The following is a 16960-nucleotide window of genomic DNA, read 5'->3' as shown; positions in this document are numbered from 1 at the left end:
CATGATCCAGATTGCAAGCATTAAGTGGGTACTCAGGCACCTGGGTTTGGGACTCAGAGGCTTCTGAAAGTCAGCTCTGCTTATACTGCTTTCTTGTGTCCCACCTGTGATGGAAATTAACGTTTATTAACTCCTGTTGGTCAATGGGCTGTAGGGACTGAGGCTATGCAAACTACTACACCTTCTGTGATTTGTTTCAGTTATAGGACTTCAGAGCAGCAGAGCACTAAAATGTTGCTGTCTTTGGTTTTTGAGAGTCAAAGAGGCTTCCTTGGGTTAGGATTTAGAATCATTCTCCCAGAACTGGGTTTATCTCCTCTTTGCTGTTACCCTAGAAACTGAGCTGTGCTCAGGGAGGCAAATGGGATCAGGCTCTGGGGTTTGAAGGAAGAAGAGCTTCTCTCAGCCAGGTTTCTGCCAGGAATCTGGAAGCATGGCATGATAGCTATTTCCCCCTGGAATAGGTCTTTCCTTGGATGCAGCTGCTCCGATGGGCTGGGAGGGCACATCTGTCTCTGACTTATGGATTCAGTAGTGGGTAAGTTAAACTTTAGCCTTTATGATTAAGATTAGGTTGAGTTTGGTAAAAATATGGACAAGACAAACATATACCTGTGGCATAATACCTGTGTTAACAATTCATATATTTAATCTGAATTATGCACATTTGATATGAGTACATTTCCTAGGGGGCTGGTTTTTTGAGTCTGTCTCAAAAAATACCAGCCCATCTTCCAGGATCCCTGAATGCTTGCAGGAGACCAATCAGCATTAATTTTCTAGTGCCTTATGCATATAACCCAACCACTAGCAAGCTAAATTCTACAAAAGCCTCAAATACAGGTGTATGCATGCAGGAGTAATCCTCGACCTAATAAGCAATGATTCTGGCAGAGCATAGGCATTAGTATTTCTGACAGAGTGAGTCCCTGGACAGTATTAGAATGTAAAAGGAGAGTTGAGAAATATTTATGTGCTGGGCAGATGCTAACTGCTGCTGGGCGTACAACTGGCAATTACATTTTAACAAGAGAATAGGCAATAAAATTTTTTTCTATTCAGTAGTGTGCAAAAGGATTACAAATATTTCAGTGGTAGTGCTTAATCCCCAGCTGGATTTATGGATTATTGTGTTTTGAAAACAGATATTTTTGCTATAGCATACTGCAGAGGTCTGCGAGTGAGAGGTGCCATTTGTGTACAGTAGGAAAGGCGAAAGGCCCGGTGCCAAGCTAAAAACAAAAGACATTGAATTCCAAAATGGAAGGAGAGGAAAAACAGCCTCACATTTTTGCTTGTATCCTAGGGTTTTCTGTCATTAGATGGATTCTCTTGCGAAAGGTACTATCATGCCATTTAAATTAAAGTAGCAGAAGGTAATTTCCTGAAAGAAGAAAGGTGTTAAACTGTAAATTACTTATTTCACAAGGGCAAGTGCACATGAATGACTTCAACTGCAGAAGCAGCCCTGGGCAGGGAGCTCCCTTCAGCAGCCCCACGGCTTAGTCTTCCTGATGTTTCAGGAGGGGAAAAAAAATCTCTTTTTGGGGAAGTTAATTTCCAAGGCAAGGCCCATGTCTGTGCTAGTCTTGCTTTACCTGTAGAGCAACCAGTAAGAAGCTGGGGGGAAAAAAATTAATCTAACTGTGGTGGTATTTAGAATTTCAAGATATGCTTTCCTCAAAATGATTCCTATCAAAATGAGTTATGCTCCTCCCACCACTTATTTAATGTGGGCATTTTTTTTAAAGGTTGTGAAAAAGCAAGCTCTGTGAAGCTTAGTTTTAGAGCTGAGAGAACCCATTTGTTGTCTAGAAACCTTTCCTCAAGCCTGCAGGTATGCTAAAACCATTGCCTGTTATCCCTATATGTTTGCTTCACAGGTTTGCTGTGCTTCCACATCTCTTCTCCCCTTTCCCCCCCCATTTTTTTTGTTTTGTTATCGGGGGGGGGGGGCTCATTATTTGGGAACAGGACCACTTTTTGCTCGGGGTTTATATAGCACCTATGGAGTTACAGTCCATGACTGAGGACAAGGATAATGGGGTTATAGCCAATGACTACCTTAGGAGCAACTATTGCGAAGCTAGCAACTGCTGCTTGTCTTTCTGAAGATAAAATCTTGGTCTTTTCTACCTGTTTCTGTTGAGTAGAACCGAAAGATGGCAGCATTTTACTCGGCATCGGTGTGTGAGCCTTGCAACTGTTTACAGGCTGCAACTCTACGCTCTCTCTTAGATGAAGCAAAAAATGCAACTTCTAATTGAGTAGGCAGGATTTCATCATAATCCTTAACTAAATATAAACCATTCCAAAATGCATTTAAACCATAAGTAAGAATAATTACTATCCTGGAAACATACTTTTTCAATAATTTCACTTAAAACTGTTTAACCATTTTTTTGGGAGATTAGGAACACAATGAGGGTTTTTTTAGTGTGGTCGGGTTTATTTTCTACCTACCTTTGTGCTTCCCACCAACTCCCAGCTGTAGTTAGGTCTGAAACTCAGTTTTGTTAATTTTGGACATGTGAAAGGAGAGACATGGGAAATTTTGACAACTCCATAAGAGCTTCCTCTGCAGTGAAACATATAAAGATTTTTTGTTTAATACTTATCACTTCCAGCAAACTTCCCATTCCTGCAAGATGCACCGCAGCATTATTTCAGTTACATGTGTGCAGAAAGTGAGGCAAATAGAGTTACCTGTCTTCTTAATAGGTGCCTTCTTGGCACCCTTCTTTCTGGGTATCTGCAGACACTTTTACAAATGCCACAAAGCACCTCTGCATCTGTAGGTGCAAAACACATTTGAAAACCCAGCCTGAAGTGACTCATGATGCTGTACTAAAAGTTTATGCACATAATTGCCTTTGCTTCTGGACCACATTATAAAGGCAGCTCTCAAAACCTTGCAAATAGCTTTAAAAAAAAGGTAGCCTAGCTGACACTATTAAAAACATCAAGTTATTTATATCCTAATTTTTAAAACATAATGAAGTTTTTGGGGTTTTTTTTAGCATTTTGCCCCCAACTTTTTTGAATGCTAATGTATTTGCTAAAGTACTTGCAGTTAATTTCCAGTCAGATGATATCTTGCAACCTCAGGTAGGTAAAACAGCTAATCAGTGCCTGGAATACATGCACTTGATCAAGTGTACCTAGATTTAAGGGTGTGAAATAGTGGTAACATGAACACTTTGTCTTAAAATATTTCCCAGTCACTCAGCTAATTCAGATGAAGGGACAGAAAATGCTCTTAAATCTATTGTCTGTTTGTCTTTAGGCTCAAAAGTCTCCTGGGTACTGATTGACATTTTGAGGCCTATCGGCCTAATTAGAAGGGCTGAAATCTCAATTTGTAAATGCAATCTGGGTGATGTGTGCTGAATACATCATCTCTGATGGCTGGTAGATGTCTGCACTTGCTGCTATTGGATCAGTGCACCAGTGCCCGCTCTCAGCACGTGTGAGCATGTGTGTGCACTTGCAGCAATGGCACTCAGATGAAAACAGTTCAAGAAGCCTGGGAGCCATAGGTTACCCATCACTATTGCTACAGGGTCCCCATGGGGGCCGTGGGTAAAAGGCTGTCACAAGCACCCTGCAGTAAGTCTTTTTGTTTGCTGGTTTTCATCATCTTTTAACACCATGGCTGGGAAAAATGTTTTCAGCTTTAAACAAATGACAGGCTGTTTTGCAGCGGAGGACAAAATTATTGCGTGGAAGGTTAAAGATGGCCAGCTAATCCAGCCTGAGTGTGCGAGACCAGCTAAAGTTGCTGACACTAGCTCTGACAATGGGTTTCAAGCTTTTCAGGAAATCATTTCACAAGATGCTACAAAGACAGCTCACCCTATCTAAAAGGTTCTTCATACTTTATTTATGGCTGAACTTCATTGAAAATGAGTATCATGTCTAAGAAGCTGCTCAACCCTTATAATGTGGTAAAACTTGCTCAAGTTTGCTCAATCTTTACATCTTTGCTATGCGGAAACTGAAAGGAGGTATCATCAAGGCAGATGGGACCAATGGTGTGAGCAATTGCTGCACTGTGGGGCAGAAGAAATGAGGGGGATCTGGAAGCCCTCATCCCTTACCCTGTGACCTAGCCAAGATGAGATAATCGTCTGCTCTTCAATCCTCATGGGCCTGACTGCACCCTCACTTATCTTTGAGGCAATGGGGAATAACATCACCGGTGTGCAGCGCTTTGGCCATGTGAGGTTAAGTAGTCAAGCTGCAGGCTGCTGAGGGGATGCCGGGAAAAATAAGCAAGGTTATGAGTTCCAAAAAGATTAATAAATCAAACTCAAACAAATGGATGTTTTGCAGTTTTCTAAGCCATCCGTTGCTTTTAATTTGGTTATTTTTAACTGTCAAAGTAAAGCTGAGGGTAGCTGTGTCTGTTAGCTACACTGAAATCACAATCTCACGAAATAAGGTCTTGGCACAGAGAGTGAGTTAATCCATTTGAAAATAATTCTCAACACAGAAAATATTGTCTAGACATTAGTTTATGGCCATAAGCATATAGAGCCTGTCCATTCTGCCAGCCACAGCCTCTGCTGTGGATTAGGATTGTTAGATCTCCAGCCACAAATGGTTGGAAAGAAAGCAAAGCCATGGATCCACCTTTTTCTGCAAAGCTGGTTTGAAGACATGGATTATTCTTTCTGGAGACTGCAGAATGGTTCTTCTCCAATGTGTTTTTTCTTCTATTGGTAACGTAATTCCACCCTGTCTTGAATATGGATCACACCAGAGTTGATGGAGACACATACATGCTGGATACAATTTGCCTCCATGTTTCTACACCCATGCTTACTGGGAGCCTTCCCCTAGCATCTGTTGGCCAGGCAGCAATCTGAGAAGGTAAAAAGTGGAAAGTCAAATTATTCTGAAATATTTTTCCATGCCATGGTTTTGTGTCTGTATATTTCTACTGAGTTGTATACTTTGATTAGGACCTAAAGTCCTAAAAAATGTCATTTATCCAAAAAACTTAGTGTTTTTAGATGCAGTTCCAAGTCTGACACCAAGGTAACTGGGCAGAAAAATGAATTAATTAACTTCTCCTTTCCTAGTTTTTGTGTCACTCAGGTGTTGATTTAAGACGCTGATTTTCTTCCATCTGGAAAAAGAAACTAGGTTGATGCAGTTTTTCTCATTCCCAAAGCTTTATAACATATGTTCCAATTGGTCATTTTGTCACAAGTGTTTCTATTTCATTTATATCTATATACACAGTCTCAGAACTACTGGAGAAAAGTGACAGATAGTTTTGAAAGTACATGAAGTTCAGTAGATTTAATCTAAGATTTTCATGCTCACATAGTTCATTCCTCATTCACAGCCTATTGCATCTAGATTGTTTTCACCACTAGAATAGAAGGCAAGCCATCTTTTATTTGTGCGAAAATCGGTGTACAGAGTGTTGTATGTGTTAGAGAACGTCACTGTTTGTGTTTTCTCCATTACTTCACCCCTAATTATATTGGGCTACCAAAAAAAAGTGTTAAAATTCTACCTGAAAGTTCTACAGACTTGATTAGCAGCCTTGATTATCCATCAAGGACAAGATTTCCAAGATTTCCATTTATCATGAAGAATAATAGTTGCTTTCTGTTGGTCTTCTCAAGAGGACCGTCAGAAAGATGTCTGCAGTTCCTAATACAAAGTAAAAGAACGCTGCTCCAGTTAAGTGGCTGAGAAGTAAAAGCTGGTAAAAGCCTACCATAGATTGCTAAATCCCATCTGATTAGCAGATTACATTTTCTTTTGCTCTCTCTCTGTATATAGCTTTCCTCCCAGTACTTTCATTAGCAGTACAGCTAAAATGGGCACTAAACCCAATTACATGCTTCAGTCATACATTTCTATTAAGACAAATTTTCTATAAATTAGTCAGATGTACTCTTGATGATTTTGTATGACTCCAGCTGTTAATTGAAGGTGGTGCTGGCCAGCAGAGTAGGCTGAGCTTACATCACCTGTAACAATTGATGTTCTCCTCCAGAAGCACTTTGCCACTCCAAGCCTCTGTTGCAGTCAGTGCTACTACTTCTATTGAACTGGATGAGGACCATCGAGTATGCTTTAAAAAATAAGGTTTCCATCCAAAGAAAGGCTTGGCAGGACTTTGGCTGCAACATCCAATTGCATGAATCGGAGACCTTTGCTCCATATCCACCAAAATCAGAAGGTTTCCAAACAGGATCTTAGATGTCTGTGTTTTATGGGAAGTTTCTCGAGCCCTCTGTGGCTTTGTTTCTGCATCCATCCAGAATGGTGCCAGTCAAACAGTGAGTGGCCCACACCACCTGGTGTCTCAGAAGCTAGCAGTCACTTTACACAGTGCAGTGAAGAGCAGAGCAGAGATACCTGAGCTAGTTCTCACACCAACAGTGCTCTTATAGCCATATTAGCACCACTGAGCTAGTTAGCCCTGTTAACTCCTCATTGCACTGCAGACCATCACATAGAAGCCAAATCCCATTTACCTCAGTATGAGACAGTGGTTCCCACCTCAACACACTCAGCTGGAGGAGTCTTCATTCATGCTGGATCCATCCTTGGATTCCTGAGTTCATCCTTGAGGGCATCTTTGTCTTTTACATTGAATGGAGTGTGGTTTAAAAAAAAAAAGCAGAATCTCAAACCCCTCCTCTATGGAATGTGTGTCCTTCAAGCGCTGTCTCTTTATATGCCATGCACCTTTTATTCCCTTGGCACAGAGACAGAGCTTCAGTGGGAAGGTGGAGATGCATGGTGTGGTAGTTGTTGCCATCCTCCTTGGTGGTAGAAGGCTCAAATCCATGCTCTAAGTGTTAAGCTGGAGCTTCTCACACCTTCTTCCCTGTGAATCCTTTCTGTTAAATAAATACAATTGAATGAGGTCATGCCTAAAGCAGGTGAAAAAGGGCAAATGGTTCCTAAGTCTGTACCGCTACCTTTTCTTGCGTGACCTGTAGCTGTTGCTTTGGGCAGAGGCACACGGGCCTGCTTTCATGCCACTTCCCACCCTGCTGGCAATGTCACCTATTTGGCAGCATCCTGCCACTGGGAAAAAGCAGCTCCTGCCAGGTGCCCTCCTATACGCTTGGTGCTCACCCCAGGGCACAGTGGAGAACCATGTGCTACTGCTTGCAAACCTCCACACCTCTGGCATAATATAGACATTCAGAATACTGATAACTCACAGAATATGGGGCAAAGAGAAATTGGATACCAACCCTTTCTCTTTTATGAATTTGAAAAGAAAACTTCAGACATTCCTCAGTTCCTTCAAATGAGAGCAATAGGTGCCAGCCTGCAGGAGGTCTGACTCTGAAGACAAAGCAGGTAACCGGTGGCCCATGTTTGTGCTTCATTTCCCATCAGGAGCGCACTTTTTGAGTAAATATGTCAGTTGTCACTACTTAACTACTTTTTGGTTTGCATTCCAGAGGGATCTCTCAAAACATATGCATTCAGATGACACAAAGCCAAAAGACACACTGCCAGAGCACACCTAGCATGCCTAGTCTACTGTAGCCCCCCCAAATGCAAATGGTATGAATATGGGATACGCAAATCCAGCTGTTTCATTCTGCAGGACTCTCCTCATTGTGCCATATGTTGTCCTTGCTAACGTACCTGCTCCCAGCCCTGACCTGGGCACCTGAAGTGTGGAGGGGACGGGAGTCCTCATCCACTTCTGGGCTCAGCCTCTCCTGCCAGCCAGGTCTGCACCTTTCTGTGTGTGAAACATGTACTAGGTGGGGACTTCACACCTGGATTCTGCTTGAGCTAACCCTGCACGAGGACCATTTACAGCCCTTAAAAATACAATAAAAATGAATCTTACAAACTTGTTCATCCTGAAAAATTCTGGAAAATTCCCAAATCAGGAAGGAGCTCTGTATGTGTTACAATCTGTGTAGGAAGCAGTCATCTGATGCACACAGCACTTCAGCAGCCAAAGTTTTATCCATAAGCTAAGTCATGGGATTTTCTGTGTTTATACAGAAAAGGCAAACATCTGTTTAGGAAACCTGTTTGGTCTTTACTTTTAGAGATTTTTAAAATCTAAATAGCCAATCTCATAGCTCCTTGTTGAAATAACATACACTTATGTCTTATGGTTCTAAAACACAGGAAAAAGAATATGAATCTTTGAAAATCTGATAGACTGTAGATATTTTTTCTCTCTCTTCTATGTAGTAGCCAAAAGGATTTTTTATTTTTTTTTAAGCAATGCAATATTGCTGTTAATTTAATTTGTCTAAAATAAGCCTCCCTTGACTGAGTTATGATATTTTCCCACTAAACTGTGGGAAACCATTTAGAACACAAGACGACAAATAATGTTGGAGAGACAGAGAAAATAAATTACCAGCACCAGAACCATCTAAAAACATCAGTCTGGAAGGAACCTATTAGGTTGTTGAGTCCATTTCCTGCTTTCCTTAGAAAACCTATTATTTTAGCCTCTCATAATCTGGTCTAACTCTATCTTCCAGCTGAATGTTTTGCCCCTTTCAAAAGGCCAAATAGCCACACCACTTCACGACTAGGTGTCTGCACATTTGATCTTATGCCAGCTTTCCACTTTTACATAAATATTTCATCTTCCTATGATATCTACCCCATTGAAGTAGTTTAACAGAGCAATCATATCCTTCCTCAGCCTTAGCTTTGCTAGACTATATAAACTATTAAACTATATTCAAGGGATATCTAGCCCTTCAGTGGAGCTTATCATGGATGGCTTTTAGTGTCAATTGCAGTAAGTAAACACACAAACCGTTTAGGACAAAGATTGAACTGCTGGAACCTAAGAGCAGTATAGACTCACTCGTGGATTGCTGTGCCTGACCTCATAAGTCTCTCAGCTGGCACTACTGCCCTTACCAGATTAATTTCTGCCATGTCCTTATGGCATAACATCTTTCAAAGAGTTTTTAAATTTTCCTCATAAACAATTTGCAGTATTGACATGATAGCTTTGATATCTCACTGCCATTCACCTTGCTGGCACCATCTGGAGGTGGAATATGGCTGCAGGTATCAATGGGTCTCAGGATGGTCTTTCATCAAAATGATCTCTGAAATGAGACTAGAAGAGCACCCAGAGCTTCTGAAGTTGTGTGAACTCTCATGTTCCATGGGAAATGTGTGAACACACATATTCTGTTCAAAAAGGCTGAACAGAAGGCTTTTTTACCTCTTAGTTCCATCAATATGAACTTAATGTTTCGAATGTGCAATAAAAATGTGTCTGCACTGTGAAACACATAAAAATTTACCAGGATCATGTAAATAGGAGCAGCGATAACAGATGCATAAATAAACATGGTATCATGGCATTCAATTTTCATTTGGCAGCTCTCTCAAAAGCTGTTCCTGTGGGAAAGTTATCACACATAAGAAGTCTTTACTAACCCATATAAATAAATCTGTGTGGTTCCAATTTGCCTTGATACTGATGTAAGTTGGAAAATTGCCATCTCAGAGAGCAGATTTGGGCTCTCAGCATTATTACAAAGTCCACTGCTTTGCACTGAGGTGTGTGGTGGCTCTTGAGAGGGCAGGGTCTGTCCATGCACATACTGACAGCAGGGAGTTGATGCTTGAAATTCGCAGCAAGTCCCCTTCTGATTGTCAGCTGTTTTCACAGAAAAGCATCTTTCTGTACCATGTCTTGTCTCTTTCTCTCAGATGAATATATACGCATAAAATTGAGTGTATTATTTCAATTAGCACTCTCTGTTTAGAGTATTAGGTAGTTTCCTTCAAGACAATTAACATGCAAATGCAACACCACAAGTTGCAACTCCAATAAACATACTGAAGAGAATGGTTCTGGCATTGTAGAAAAGTGAGAAAAAGTCATAAACACAAAAAGCCAGTCATGACTTCTTTGTACTAGCGTCATTTGTGGTCATGTTTTGCAATTTTTGTCTTTTTCCAACAATGAAGCATTGTAGAAGAGAGTCTGTAGATATGACCTTAGATGAGGTGAGAGACTGAAATATTCAGGTTTTTCCTCCCTGGGGAAGGAGGGAAAGGAACAGAGGAAAAACTGTCTTTAGTAGAAAGGCACACGGGACTCATGAAACTGTAGCTTATAGGCTCTAACAAGACCATATACAATTGAGAATATAGCAAATGATGAGTGGAGAAGAGATTGCTTGAAAGTCGTTCTTATGAGAGTTATAAAAGCCTGGAGTCAGGAAAGAGAGAGGAGGTTGTAGTGTATATCTTGTTCTCTAACAGCCGTAAGCTGCATATTGATCTGGTTTTGAGCAGCAATAACAAAGCCATGAACCCAGTTGAGGCAGATTGCAGAGTTTGACACAAACATATGTTGTGGTTTAGCCCCAGCCAGCGACTATGCACCACGCAGCTGCTCGCTCACTCCCCCTACCCCAATGGGATGGGGGAGAGGTTCAGAGGAGTAAGAGTGAGAAACGCTCCTGGGTTGAGATAAGAACAGTTTAATAATTGAAATAAAGTAAAATAGTAATGATAATAATAACAATATAATAATGGTAATAACAATAATAATACACAAAGCAAGTGAGGCACAATGCAATTGCTCACCACCCGCTGACCGATACCCAGGCAGTTCCCGAGCAGCGATCGCTGCTCCCCGGCCAACCCCCCCCAGTTTATACACTGAGCATGACGTCATATGGTATGGAATAGCCCTTTGGTCAGTTTGGATCAACTATTCTGGCTGTGCCCCCTCCCAGTTTCTTGTGCCCCTGGCAGAGCATGGGAAGCTGAAAAGTCCTTGACTAGCATAAGCAGTACTCAGCAACAACTAAAAACATCAGTGTGTTATCAACATTCTTCTCCTACTAAATCCAAAACACAGCACTATGCCTGCTACTAGGAAGAAAATTAACTCTATCCCAGCCAAAACCAGGACACATGCATCAGTCGTTATTTGGGATTATGTTAGTGACGCAACCCCAGTTAAGAGGGATCTGTGTGAGGCTGGAGCTTTGGGTAGCTTTATTATAGAAACAAATTTGGGAAGCTGCTTGGAGCTCCGTCCCATGAGATTACCTTTTGCAGAACTTTAGACAAACATGCAGGAAGCCACAAAAATTGCAAAGTGGCATAGGCAAAAAAGGAAAGAAGATATTTTGGGGCAAAAAGTATTCAGAATAAATTCAGGAATAATTTTAAAATATTTTACCATTTAATTTTTTTTACTTTTTTATATATTTTTTATATTTATATTTTAATATTTTACCATAATCACAGCTTGTCTTCCTTCCTTTTCACTCCTTTTTTTTTTTCATTATTTTACTTTTCTTTCCTCTCCAGTCTTCTCTTCACAGGATGAGCTCATTAGGAAGGTTCATTAGGGCAGTGAAAAGCTAATGGGTATTCAGACTTTGTCATCTGTCAGAGCAAAGCCAGTATATGGAATCTCATGAAGGATAAGATCATTCATTGGTGTCACCTGTTGCAAAGAACTTTCTGCAAAGGTTTGCTTTCTGATACTAAATTAAGAGGAGCGCATAGAAGAAAGAGCAGGATGAAAAATAACTTGTAGACACAGTTTCAGGAATGTAAAATAGAAAGTAAAAGCCTATAAAGCATTCTTAAATTCAGGCTACTCTTTGTGTCAAACATCAGAAAAGTCATACTTTGTAATTCATCTGGATGCTCATACCCTAAGGGATCTATGTTCAGCTGAAATAAAGAAAAACAGATGCTAACTCACACGTAAACACTGGCATGAAGAGCACATATTCTACAGGCTATTTGTATCCTTTGCTTCTCCTTCAAGTATATTTTTCTTGGTTGCTTTATAGTGTAGCTGGGACCACATGGGGCTCAGATTGAACATAAGTATAGTGGCTATTTATGCTCAGCTTCCCCTGTGGTGTCCCCTATCCTGGCTGCCTTGCTTGCAGCACCTAAAACCCAACACTTTAACTAGGAATTTTGGGGTTATCAGCATGATGATCTACACGAGAGTACCCAGATACGGTGCCACACCTCATCTGAGGAAAACTTTTACAGGGCAGTCTAAGAAAATGTCTTACAAGTAATCCTGCCAAGCTCAGCAAAGTATCTTGAGAAATTCCTATACTGATAAATAGCCTGGTACTCTCTGCAGCATTTGAACAAAAAGTGTTTTCTGTTACTTCTATAAACCACCTTTACTCTAATGTGAATACCTAGGGTAGGGTATATTTCATCTTACTTTAGACATCTACAATAAAAACAGTACAGATGTAGTTGTAGGTAATTATTCATTTCAGTCTGAGATTTATCTACAGTCATAGAATCATAGAATTGTTTAGGTTGGAAAAAACCTTTAAGATCATCAAGTCCAACTGTTAGCCTAGCACTGCCAAGTCCACCACTAAACCATGTCCCTAAGCACCACATCTACACGTCTTTTAAATACCTCCAGGGATGGGCACTCAACCAATTCCGTAGGCAGCCTGTTCCAATGCTTGACTACCCTTTCCCTGAAGAAATTTTTCCTAATATCCAACCTAAACCTCCCCTGGTGCAGCTTGAGCCCATTTCCTCTCGTCCTATCGCTAACTACATGGGAGAAGAGACCAACACCCACCTCACTACAACCTCCTTTCAGGTAGCTGTAGAGAGCGATAAGGTCTCCCCTCAGCCTCCTCTTCTCCAGGCTAAACAACCCCAGTTCCCTCAGCTGCTCCTCATAGGACCTGTGCTCCAGACCCTTCACCAGCTTCGTTGCCCTTCTCTGGACACACTCCAGCACCTCAATGTCTTTCTTGTAGTGAGGGACCAAAACTATGGAAAAATTATGTTCCAGAAAGCCTATTTCTCTCCATCTGTTGTGGGGAATGTGCTCAGGTGAGGACATTGACACAGCAAATGCCTAGCATGAGCTAACACGAGTCTCATCTCACATGTCCACCAACTCCTCTCCAATCTAATATTTTTGGTCCTTATCTCTTTTGTCTAGACATCTGATCATTTCTTCTGGAACTGTCTTGTCCTCATTTTAGATTTGATCTCACATATCCTTTAGTTTGTTAGACTGATATGAATCCTGTAATAGCTTCAGCCACCAGCCTTGCAGAACTTTTACTGATGGTTGGTATTGGTTTCCATCTGATGGTTGTGAATGTACTTTTGCCTTATATCAGGGTGAATGTGAGCCAATTAATCAAACCAAATTAAACTGAAAGTCAGCCTCCTGGTTTCTAATTATTTGAAACAGCTGAGTAAGCAACCACATTTGGCTCAATGCACACTTTTTCACTGCATACAAAGCTGATAATAAGTAGATTTAATCACTTTTGCTACATTAAAAATCTTCTCTAAAAAGCAAGATGTACTTTTCAAAGTTACTGTAAGTACCACTCAGTTTTTAAAAAAAGCTTTGAAATCTTTGTCTTTCTCACACTTTTAAATGGCCAGATAATTCTCTGTATCCTGCAATGTGTACTGCAGCACCACAGAAGTATCAGAAGCAGTTTAGAGGTGGTAGCATCCATTAAGCTGATGTGAGAGTTGCTTTGCTACTCTGCAAAGTGTTGACAATTCTTTGTTCTGTCTAGAGCTTCCAGAAAAATGGAAGTTCATCCCACTGAAAGTCTACACGTTTAAAAAGCGTGGTTCAGTCCTGTACTGGAACTTTTGGGGTTTGTGAGCTGCATGATTGGAAAGGTTTTGCTATTTTTTGTGGAAGAATTTAGCGAAGAGATGCAATTTACTGATTTTACTAGTTTTTGGCAAAAAGTGTATGGCCACTAGGAGTGAGAAGCTGCTTTCCAGTTGGAAAATTGCTTTTTTTTCTGTTGTTTTCAAATAGCAGATAGAAAATCCCCCAAGGCAAATTTTACTTTTCTTCCAGAAAATTGTTCTGATGGAAAACTTCTAAGCAGCTCTAAATGAAACAATGCACAGTCAGCCATCATCCAAGTTAGGAATGCTATCTGACATGGTAGGGACTTCAAAGTGCTGGCATGTCTGTTCAGTTTTCAGATTTTTATTCAGTAGCCATTTATATAACATTCCAAGATTTCTTTCAGAGTTCCTATTTAATATTTTTTTGTTCCACTATCAGATACATCCAGAACTGGAAATTCCTCCATGTTACAGGCTTTTGCTGTTCCCCAGCACTGTTCTGGGATATCCATGTCTCTTCTTTTTGAAGAAAAATCAGTTGCATTTAAGGAAATAACAGGCTTACAGAGTTCCTATGCTGCAGTCCCAAGTTTCCATGCTAGAGTCTGCTTTTCAGACTACTCTGGTTGAAATAGCCAAACATCAACTTGTTCCATTAGTGCTTTGTATTTCCTAGGAGCTTTAAATTGTTGACTATTCTTAACTGCACATGAAACAGATTATCTGCAATTAAAAGCCCAGTTCCAAAAATATGCTGGCTACTTCATTGCACCTGTGCAGCAAGAAGCCTTCTTGTGGGAATATGCTTGAGGTCTTTTTGTCCAAGTGTTTCTGTGATATGATTCACATATATGTTTAGGTGACATTTTTAAACAGTAGCTGCTTTTCTACCTTCCTGCTGGTGGTACTTGTGCAAACTGTCAAGAAGAAGCCTGGGGTTTCCTTTTTGATTTGTTTGCATCACACCTTAACCCCCACAGCTCCCACCTCAGAAATGCTGTAATTCATCTTGCTTTGTATGAGCCATTAAGCAAAGCAGGATGTCATTCAATAAATGCCTGCAATGAAGATGCAATGTCCCTCAGGGGCAGAAATTCTGTCAAATACAGCAATAAATTCTCACTGATGCTGTGGAATACAGGAATTATCATGCTGTTGAATTTGTATTAGATTTATCTGCAGACTCTGTAAGGAAGCTATTTTAGACTGAGGACAGATACTAGTACCCCCAAAGGGTTGCACTTTTAATTTGAAACAATAATAAAATATATTCTGAGGTGTATATGACTTTCTGTTTATTCCTTTGCTTCACTTTTATGTGCTTAATTTCTTCAGACCTTTGTCCCAGGCTTCTTGTGATTAAGGTTTTGTACTAAACTTAAGGCTGTGCATTCATGCATTGTATTTAAATAGATTTGGAGTCCTCTGTGAACTGGCTGGTTTTGGTCCATTTTTTTCGTATTTAACAACTTACTAACTACAATTGCAGCATTTGGCTCTAGGTCAGCATGTGCTGCATTTTCAACCCATGAACTAGCATGACAGCTGGCTTCTGGGTGAGCATCTCTGTCCCCCTCCTCCCAAACTGACAGCCCACCCTGCCCACCAGCAGCAGCCTTACCAGCTATACTGGTAAGCTAAGTGATGCTGTGGTATGAACCACAGTCCTGCAAGCCCCGACTCCTGTGGTGCAGATGCTGCCTGGATTTGGCCCAGTCTGGGCAGCTCTCCCCTAGCCCAGCGCTGTCCCATGCAGGACACACAGCAGCAGCATGGGCTGGTCCCAGCAAGCAGCCTGCTCTACATTAGTGCATCCCTCCAGGAAAAGAAAGCTCGTGCTTGCTGCCCGCAGCTATCAGAAAAGATGAGAGGAAGATGAGAGGCACTGAGGAGGATGATCATCCCCCAGGAGCTGAAGCATGGGCTGGGCAGGATGGGATTACACCCCAGAGGCAGCCCCAGGACCAGGGAGCCTCTCCCATGCACAGCAGAGCCCATGTTCACATCAGTGGCTGCTCCACGGCCGTGAGAAGTGGGACTGTCTTAGTGTGGCTGAAGATGTTGCTGGACCCCAGTGTCTGTTAAAAACAGATGTGAGACAGCAGGCAGCATTGCAGGACTGCCTCTCCCAGCTCTCTCATCCCCTGTCCCAGGAGGTCGGGGCGGGGGGGAGGGTTCCCACCACCCCAAGCTCGAGTCACCTGCACAGAAGCAGAGAAAAACAAGGACGTGGCACTGGGCATATTCTGTAAATGGCTGGTTGACACAAGGCTGCCTTACCGGCCAGGCCAGGCCAAATGCTTTGGTTTCAGCTGGGGTGCAAGCCTCCCCACACAGGAGTGGCCCCGTGGGTACAAAGGGGAATTGCCCAGCTGGCTGGGGAGAACCGTACCACAGCAGTGGGGCTGGCTAAAATTTAGCAGCTGCCTAACTATGCTTTGGAGGGTGGGTCACATTGAGGGTAGATGCTGCATCCTAAGCTGTTGCAGCTGTTAGAAACGAAGCCTTGGATGAATTTCTCTATGTCTGTCACCCTCCATGATAAATTTAGGCAGCTGAACCTGCACACGTTCACTTGCAAGTGACAGCTGACATTTCCTAACACTATTACATGGAAAAACCATGCCAGATGGACAATCCTGTCAGGAGCAGCATTTGCTCATTTTCTTTCTCTGCTACTGTGCTGAAATTCAAGATGACTTGAAAAAAACCAAGCTGTATTAAAAAAGTGCAAGTTGCAAAGCTGCACACTTAAGAAATCTCTAAAGTGTCCTTATGGCCCCTTCTACATGTGAACAACTATAAATCTTTAATTACATGCTCACACGCTGTTTTTCACTGAACCTTGTCTTGGGCACTAGCTGGATATTCAGTGTTTCTCTTCCTGTCATTCAGAGGGGCCTAGTTTAGCACATTTCACCCAAACTGAGCACAAGAGATTGTACTTGATGAACCTGTGATGTTCCCACCATAGCAACTGAGTGTGTCATAAGCCTTAATCATGTTTCAATGATATTTTTCCTTGTTTAAAATGGTGAAAAGGAGTTACAGGTAGACAGTGGCCAAAGTTGGCAAGTATCCATCAACTGCAAGAGCCCAACTTCAGGATGATGTTTTTTCATAATATTTTATAATAGAGCATAACCCACCCTTTCACCCCTCTCTGGTACTGCTGATGTATCCTAGCTCCTGTGCTGTGGTTCCCAGGACACTTCAATTATGCTTTGTGGGACCACATTAATTCATTAGCTTGTACCAGCTAATGTCAATAGCTTGCACCTAAGCAGTTAGAAGTTGCCACTTCTGTAATTCTTCACTGGCAAGCATGAAA

Source organism: Pelecanus crispus, chromosome 1 (assembly GCF_030463565.1).
Source record: "Pelecanus crispus isolate bPelCri1 chromosome 1, bPelCri1.pri, whole genome shotgun sequence".
Taxonomy (NCBI): Eukaryota; Metazoa; Chordata; class Aves; order Pelecaniformes; family Pelecanidae; genus Pelecanus; species Pelecanus crispus.
The sequence above is the reverse complement of the archived record's forward strand: the minus strand, read 5'-3'. Positions refer to the sequence as shown.